Source organism: Leopardus geoffroyi, chromosome E2, assembly GCF_018350155.1.
Source record: "Leopardus geoffroyi isolate Oge1 chromosome E2, O.geoffroyi_Oge1_pat1.0, whole genome shotgun sequence".
Classification (NCBI taxonomy): Eukaryota; Metazoa; Chordata; class Mammalia; order Carnivora; family Felidae; genus Leopardus; species Leopardus geoffroyi.
This window is the reverse complement of record NC_059335.1, coordinates 13,267,736-13,276,553: the sequence shown is the minus strand read 5'-3', so window position 1 is coordinate 13,276,553 and position 8,818 is coordinate 13,267,736. Positions and strand designations below refer to the sequence as shown.

The following is an 8,818-nucleotide window of genomic DNA, read 5'->3' as shown; positions in this document are numbered from 1 at the left end:
GCCTCAGAAAGTCCGGCGCGGCCCCGCGGAAAGCCCTGTTGCCACCGGGAGGGGAGAGAACGTGCGCGTGTGGGGTGGCGCGCGCTGCAGTGGAGTGAACGCGCGCGGCCTGGGGCTTGGAGGACCCTGGAGACAAGTCCCCTCTTCGAAGACTTTGGCGTTTAGGGCGGTGCAGTTTTCTGACAGCCTCCCCCCCAGACTCGTGGGGGTACAAGATGGGAAAATGTAGCGCTTCGTGGCGCTTCACACCACATTCCCTTCACACTACATTCTGTAGAGAGCTACTTTGTGGGTGTTCGCTGTTGGCGGGACCGAGATTTTTTTAAGGTCTCAGGTTAGGGGGTGGTTCACACGGGGTAGGGAGGAGAGGGATATGCCCTGTCGGTAGTAGATTCCGGCAGCCCCAAATCTGGGGCTTACACCAGGTATGGGACTGTCTGCAGGGCATCCAAACTCTCCACGTTGGATTTGCCCTAAATAGAGGGTAATGGGGAGCAGTGGACACTGGCCTTAGGAGAGGCTTTTGCTGCCTGTGATGGGTTCCCGGTATCCACACAGGATTCACATCGCTTGAGAAGCCAATGCACCCAGTCTATTGCAGGTGCACACGGTACAACATTCCCACTACCGGTGCGAGAATGTGCTGTGACATATGGCCGGTTAACCCCGGGGGCTAGGAAGAACTCTCAGTTGTCCAATGGGGTTCACTGAGATTGAAGGAGATTCACATTATCCACTGTCCACAGAAGATGTGCTTTGAGAGTGGGGGAGATTTCACTGTCTACAACTTCACGAGTGGGGGAAGGGCAGAGAGAGAGAAGAGAGAATCCCAAGTAGGCTCTGCGCTGTCAGTGCAGAACCTGATGCTGGGCTCAAACTCATGACCTGTGAGATCATGAGCCAAAGTCGAACGCTCAACCAACTGAGCCTCCCAGGTGCCCCTCACTTTTTATTAACGTTCATTTATTTATTTTGAGAGAGAGAGAGAGAGAGAGAGAGAGAGAGTAGGTGCGCAGGGGAGGGGCAGAGAAAGAGGGAAAGAGAATCAATGGGAAGGAATCTTACACTATTATTTACACTTACACTATTACACTAGTGTATTATGACACCATTTCATACTATCATGCTATTTTATACTGTTTTCATAACATTCTAGAAGAGTTTGCACTGAAAAACTGAGTGGACTTTGAGGGAGCTTTTACGGGGCAGGTTACCCCATGTGCATTGGGTAGATGCTGGGTCCGAGGGAAGTTTATACTCATCAGAGAGTTCCCATTGCCTACTTAGGTAGACCCTCGGAGAATGGTTCACGCTGTTACAGAAGGGGTTCACAGCAGCTGCAGAAGGTTCCCCATACATGGAGATGTGCCCTGTCCTTGTTAATTTTGCCATGGAGATGAGACATTATAGTGTCCACGGGGAAGTGCGTGCTGGGTGGGAGTTCACATTGCCCAGAGATTATATTGCGTTAGAGACTTCCGTTGATCAGGATGGTGTTTCACGTTCCATAGTCAGTTGGCATCAGGTGTGGGGGAGAGTTAGGCTGTCAGTGGGGAGGGAGGTGTGCACTGTCCGTGAAGGAACTCACCCTGCCCAGGGAGCCCTCTGATGTAGTGAAAGGGAGCCTCTCCTGTCCCTTCAGGATCATCTTGGCTGTGGTCAGTTTACAGTGTTCACACAGGAATCCTCACTGCTTGTTGGAGTTACACCATGCACAAAGGAGACCTGTCTGTGGGAATTCACACTGTCCAAGGGCCTATTTTTCCTGTCATCCTGTCATCAAGGAAAGGTGCGCATAGTACCCTGCCCCTGAGAGAATTACATAGAATGTAATTAACTTAGTACACGGTTCATTGACATTACACTGTCCTGCAAGGTGGGGGGTGATGTTGCCGGAAGCGGGATAATACAGGCTTAGCCAGGCTACTGGGGTCAAACCCAGCTGGGCTTCTTCTCTGGCTGTGTGACTTCGGGCAAGCCATTTAATCCCTCTGTGCCTCCATTTCTGCATCTGTATGGGGATAATTAAAAACAAACAAACAAACGGAAGCCCTTGGCCTAGGGTTACAATGAATTTAGATGTGCAAGGCATTTGGGACAAGTGGCTCCAGCAGAGTAAACCCACAAAGATCTTAGCTATTGTCGTGATTGTTGGTATCCAGGGGGTTATCACTACCTGAAGGGTTTATGCTGCCTCAGTCTTAACTGGCCACCTTCTGCACACTTTGTACGCGTGTGCTGCTCGTGGTGCTGGTAGTGGTGGCGGCGGAAGTGTTTGAAAGGATTCCAGGGTTTGGCCTATCTCTGGAGCATTTGCCGAGCTATCAGGAGGCACCGCGGTCTAGCACTTGATGTCCCAGCTGTAACAATGTTTAGCGTGGGCCTGGAACCTCTCTGAGTCTCACTGTTCTCATCTGAAAAATGGGGATCATCAGAGTACCTACCTACCTGATAAAGTTGACGTGATGATGAAATGAGATGCCGAGTCCAGGTCCAGGGTCTTGTATATAGTAAGTGCTCAGTAAATAGGAGTGGCGATTTTTTTTAATGTTTGTGTGTTTATGTATTTATTTTGAGAGAGAGAGAGAATGTGTGTGTGGTGTGTGTGTGTGTGAGCAGGGGAGGGGCAGAGAGAGAGGGAGACACAGAATCTGAAGCAGGCTCCAGCCTCTGAGCTGTCAGCACAGAGCCCAACATGGGGCTTGAACCTACGAACCGCAAGGTCATGACCTGAGCCAAGCAGGCTCCAGGCTCTGAGCTGTCAATACAGAGCCCCACATGGGGCTCAAACCAACGAACTGCGAGATTATGACCTGAGCCAAAGTTGGATGCTTAATCGACTGAGCCACCCAGGCATCCCAGTTGTGTAACTTTTTATGGGAGAACTAGGATTTTTAGGAGGAGGGTGGATAATAGAATTTTATGATGGTTGTTACAAAGGCCCAGGGAGTTTAAATGGAACATGGGGTTTCGGGCTACGTTATCAATGACTTAATAAAACTGACATAGTGACACTGAGGTGTGTTGGAACCATTGTTAAGTCCATACACTGCTCACAGAGTGCTCCCCTGAGGTGGCACTGTCCACACGGGGGCCCAGTGTCCTTGGGTTACACTCATGAGGCCAGGTGACGACGGGGCTACCCTGTTCACATGAAAAGTCACACTGGTTACAGAAATGACCCTATTTATGTGCTTGTCTCCACTGTGCATACAGGTTTACACAGGTTGTAGGAGCTGACCCCGTTGATGGAGGAATTCACACAATGTTAAACGGGCCATGTTGCCTCTAGGGTAGAGCACACTAATGAGGGAACACGCTATTTGTAGCGGGGCCCACCTTGTTTATTTGCTGTCTCACCACGTATATGGGGCTCATGCTGTTTATGAAAGTTACACCACCTATATGGGGTTACACCGTTTATGTGGGTTGCCTTTGTATACGAGGCTCACAAAGTTTATGAAGACTGTGCTACTGGATGGGACTTGGGTCATTTATGAGGGCTACCCTGTCTGTATGAGGTTTATGAGGGTCGTGCTGCCTCTGCTGGGGTTCACGCTGTGTTTGAGCATGCACTATCTGGGGTTTACACTATCCATGCGAGAGCCACCCTGCAAATGGGAGTTTAAATCAGTTACGGACTTTGTTCTGTCTGTAAGATGGACTCTGATTGTGGGCTTATACCAGTGTACGTGGACTCAGTTCATTTTAGCAGATACGTATTAGCAGACTGTTCTATGACCAACTTTGGGGTAGGCCCTTGGTGTAGAGCAGTGAAGAAAACAGACCAAATCCCTTTCTTTGTGGAGCTGGCTTTCAGTAGGACAAGCACACCTTTGCAGAGTTTTTCCTTGTATACGGGGTCCACAATGGGGTTGACACTCTTTAGGGGGTTGAGTTGGCATCAGCTGTCCATGAGAGTTTCTCTGGGTGTATGGGGCTACATTTATTGGTATTACATTGGGTACATGGGGATTCACTATCCAGAGATGAACTTATTCATTCATTCTAGATTGCCAGGCATTGTGCCAGGCTCTGGGGACACAGTAGGTAACAACACAGGCAAAAATCACTACCCTCGTAGAGCTGACATTATAGAGGGGGGATTCAGAGGAAGAGCAAATACATTACAGAAATACATGCCACATGAGGATAAGTGCAATGGAGAAAAATAGTGCATAGAAGGGACATAGGGGTCCAGGAAGGGGGCTTCAATTTAAAACAGAGTGGTCAGGAGCACCTGGGTGGCTCAGTCAGTTGAGTTTCTGACTCCTTTTTTTTTTTAGTTTATTTATTTGAGAGAGAGAGAGAGAGAGAGAGAAAGTGCCACAGAATCTGAAGCAGGTTCCAGGCTCTAAGCTGTCTGCACAGAGCCTGATGCAAGGCTTAAACTCATATATTGCAAGATCATGACCTGAGCCCAAGTCAGACGCTTAACCTCCTGAGCCACGCAGGCACCCCGAGTTTCTGACTCAATCTCAGTTCAGGTCTTGGGGTCATGAGTTCAAACCCTGAGTTGGGCTCTGTGCTGGGCACGATGCCTACTTAGAGAAGAGAAAAGAAGAGAAAAGAGGAAAGGAAAGGAAAGGGGAAAAAAGAAAAGAAAAAAAGAAAAAGAAAAGAAAGAGAGTGGTCAGGTAGGGCTTATTGGGAAGGTGGTTTCTGAGTAAAACCCTGAAGGGGACGAAGGGCAGAGCTATGCAGACTTCCGCGGCAAAAGCCTTCCAGGCAGATGGAACAGCACAGGCAAAATCCCTGAGGCAGGCATATGCCTGGCCTGTTGAAGAAATAGCACAGAGACTGGAGTGCGGCTGGCAAGGAAATGGAGGGGAAAGGTGGGAGGTGAGGTCAGGGAGGAAGAGCCTTGCTGGCCACTTCAGGGAGTTGGCTTTTATTCCCAGTGAACAGACGATTTGGGGCAGCAAAGGGATATCATCTGATTTACTAGAACCCTTCTAGCTGTAGGTGGGGCACAAGTGGCAGCCAGGAGGCCAGCGAGGAGTCCCCAGATCAGTGGGGTGGTGATGGTGAAGAGTAGCTGATTTTGAAAATTTTTTTTAACGTTTATTTATTTTTGGGACAGAGAGAGACAGAGCATGAACGGGGGAGGGTCAGAGAGAGAGGGAGACACAGAATCCGAAGCAGACTCCAGGCTCTGAGCCATCAGCCCAGAGCCCGACGCAGCCATCAGCCCAGGGCCTGACGTGGGGCTCGAACTCACAGACCGCGAGATTGTGACCTGAGTTGAAGTCGGACGCTTAACTGACTGAGCCACCCAGGCGCCCCGAAGAGTAGCTGATTTTGAAACGGCTGAAGGTAGAGCATATATGGGAGTTCCCTTCAGACTAGGTGAGGGGTGACAGAAAGGGGTCAAAGATGACACCAAGGAATTCAGCCAGGGCAACTTGCAAAATGGTGTTTCAGGTTCCCAAGATGGGGGAGACTGGGGTGGGGACAGTTTCGGGGAGCTCAGGGAAACCATTTTGACTTGACAAACTTGAGAAATCAAAATGGAAGCGCTGGTGAGGCAGTTTGATGTGTGAGGTTGGGAAGCCAGTGGTGAGTCCTATGCTGGAGGAAAAAGATTTGGGTGTGATCAGCACAGAGATGGCATGTGAAACCATGGGGCTGATAGAGATCACTAAGGGAACCAGCAACAGATGGAGGAGGGAAGAGGGGGACCCAGCTCTGAGCCCTGGAACCCTTTAGCATTTCAACTAGGGGGCTGAAGAAGGGTGATACGCTAATGGGGTTATTACATTTTTTGTTTGGGAGTAGTCACACTATATGGTGGCTCATATTATTGCTAAGGGAACTACAATGTTCAAAGAGTAGTAATGGCCCCTTGTTGCTTGTTATAGGTGATGGGTAGGTTGTGACAATGATTATCGCCCATACGGTTTTCTTTCCAGAAGCGTGGGGATAGATAGGTTCTGTCCATGCCTTAGCCTGACAGCAACAGCATAAATGTCATCTACTGTCAGGACAGTAACTTGGAACAAGAAGAGCTACGTCCATGGGAGTGAGGGTGTCTTCCACCGTCTGGACAGAGTTGTTTTCTCCCTGGAGAATTACACTGTTCACTGTAGGCATGTCTTAGGTCTATGAGAGGTTGCACTTTTCACTTAGCTTCAGGGGCCTTCAGGTGGAGTTTTCCCACAGGGAATGAGAGGGTGGAAGGAAGTGTCCCCTTGTTCACTGGAATTGATATGGCCTTCCATATGCCTTCACTGGATGGCATGCCTTTAAGGAATGACCAGTGGTGACGAATAGTCTCTCTGCCAAGTTTGTGATGTGCGAGTGTTTCATACAGTAACGGTGGGGCTCACCTTCCCTGATTGGCTCTCAGTGTTCACAAGGCAAGTGAACTATCCAAGAGGGTCCACACTTCTGTGGTAGAGTCACATTGACCCCCTGGAGGTTACATGATCTGCGGATAGGTTTTCATAAACCGCCAGAGGTCATACTACTCAGGGGGCATTTTCACCAGGGACTCCCACTCTCTCTGACGGCTCAGTCTCTACCATGATGCCTGCCCGCTACCCATGATTGTATTTCATAGGAACAGCAGGACTGAGTTATGCAACTGGGTCAGGGTGGGACTTATGCCATTAAGAGGCAATTTCTGGGATGATACAGAGAGGGTTAGAATCATGGGCCCTGCACAAGGGTGACACTCAAATTTGTGAATTGTTCCCTATTTTAAAAAGGGGGGGGGGAGAGTTGTGCCTGGGTGGCTTAGTCGGTTGAGCGTATGACTCTTCAACTTTTATTTATTTTTTATTTTTTTTGCGAGACAGAGAGAGATAGAGTTCAAGCAGGGGAGGGGCAGAGAGAGAGGGAGACTTAGAATCCAAAGGAGGCTCCGGGTTCTGAGCTGTCAGCACAGAGCCCCACGCAGGGCTCAATCTCACGGATGAACTGTGAGATCATGACCTGAGCTGAACTTTGGCTTGCACGCACATGTGCTCACTCTCTCCCTCTTAAAAAAAGAAAAAAGGCAATTTCACACTGTCAGTACCCTGTATTTATTATCTAGTTGGAGTCTGTAGGGTAAGGGGTGCTGACATTATGCACAGGGTATATAGCTCATTCTGCTAATAATTTATTACCAGTATTTACTACATACTTACTTCATATCCCCAATTTCTTACAACAACCTGGTCATGTAGGGTCTAATAATATCCCCATTTTACAGATGGGGAAGTTGGGGCTCAAAGAGGAAAATTCACTTGCTCTATGTCACAGACAAGAAGTAGCAAAGTTAGGGTTGCAACCCCCATCTTTGTCTTGTTGGTGGGAGTGTGGGATCACTAAAGTTGTTACAGACCTATTATTGTTGAAACTTTGCATTGTCTTTTTCTGAGGGGAGGTAGACAGTAAAGGTGTCAGTAAAGCTGATGGTGAAGGATGTGGTTTCAAATTGGATAGGTCTAAGTTTAAATCCTGACTCCAACACTTCCTGGCTGTAGGACTTTGACGGACTGATTTCCCCTCCGAGCCTCACCTTCTTAATCTGTAAGTGGGGATAACAATAGCAATTTCCCACTTTGGGATTTTGTGAGCATCAAATGACAAGATGCCCCAGACAATGCTTGGCCCAGTGCCTGGCACATCATGAGCGCTAGGAATTCGGGAGCTGTTATAATAACAATGATGGTGATTATTATTGCTGGACCACACTGCTCCCAGAGGGTTACAATATCCGTGGGGGAGCAGCACTGTCCGTAGGCAAGGTTACATAATTCCCCAGGGAGGTGATGCTTTCCCCGGGAGGCTCTGGTCTCTACGGAGGAAGAGGCTAGAGACTTCTGAGGCACAGGTTAGGGGACTGCTCTAATGCATCTAGGCACCCAGCAAAGGGTTGAAGCCCTAAGAAGCCAGAGTCACCCTCCTGGCCTTCCCACCCTGTGGCTTGTCTCTCCCTGCCCATTTTCTGTTTCAGTTTCTCTGAGCATCACCCCCACCCTGCAATATTCCCCTCCTTTGGTACCTCAAGAGTCTTCTCTGAAACTCTGTCTTCGGGCTCGGTCTGTGGATATTGCTTCTATTTGCCCTCTACCCTGCTGCCGGCTCCCGCTAGCCATCTGATCAGCGCTTATTTCCTGTTTCCTGAAGCCTCAGGCTCCATCCATCCCTCCCAGCTGCGGAGAACAGACTTAACACTGCCCTACGCACTGGTCTTCATCCTTAAGCCCTACCTTCCTCTCTCCTGGCGACCCACCAGTGCCCCTTGGGAGCACATTTGTTCAGACTTTGGTCGCCCCCTCGCATCCTGGCCCACCTCCGGAACCCCCTGCCCTGGTGGTGGAGGTGGGGGTACCTCCGGCGCCGGCTGTGTCCCCAGGACAGCTGCAGCGTGGGGATGGAGTTGGGGGGGGGGGTGGGATGCTCCCAAATGCATTCTCTTTGGTCACTTCCTCCCCAGCTGGGATTGGGGCTATCTGGAAGGCCAAGACCCCATCCCGGAGGAGCGGAGGGCACAGCCGCCTCCCCATTTCCGATGCTGGGAAATGATTCCCACCCATTCCACCCCACCCCTGGACAGCTGCCCCCATTCAGGCTCAGGGCTGTGTGTGTGTGTGGGGGGGGGGGGCAGGGCAAGGCCAGGGTGAGAAATGTGGTCTTGATCATCCTCCAAGGTCCTGACCCTGCCCCCCTGCAGTGAAGATTCTGCCCCCTCTCGAAAGGTCCATGCCTTTCAAAAGTTTTTGACCCCTTCCAGAGCCCCCCCCCCCCCCACACACTTACAAGCTCCCAAAAGAAACTCTGGATTCCGCAGTGGGCAGGAGAGGAGGAGGGGCGACAGGTCACGAGC

At 50.1% G+C, this 8,818-nt stretch overlaps 1 pseudogene; it reads left to right on the top strand.

Annotated features, from left to right (window-relative positions):
• Positions 1-6,606: 6,606 nt before the first annotated feature.
• Positions 6,607-6,705, top strand: LOC123579531 (annotated as a pseudogene).
• Positions 6,706-8,818: the final 2,113 nt, after the last annotated feature.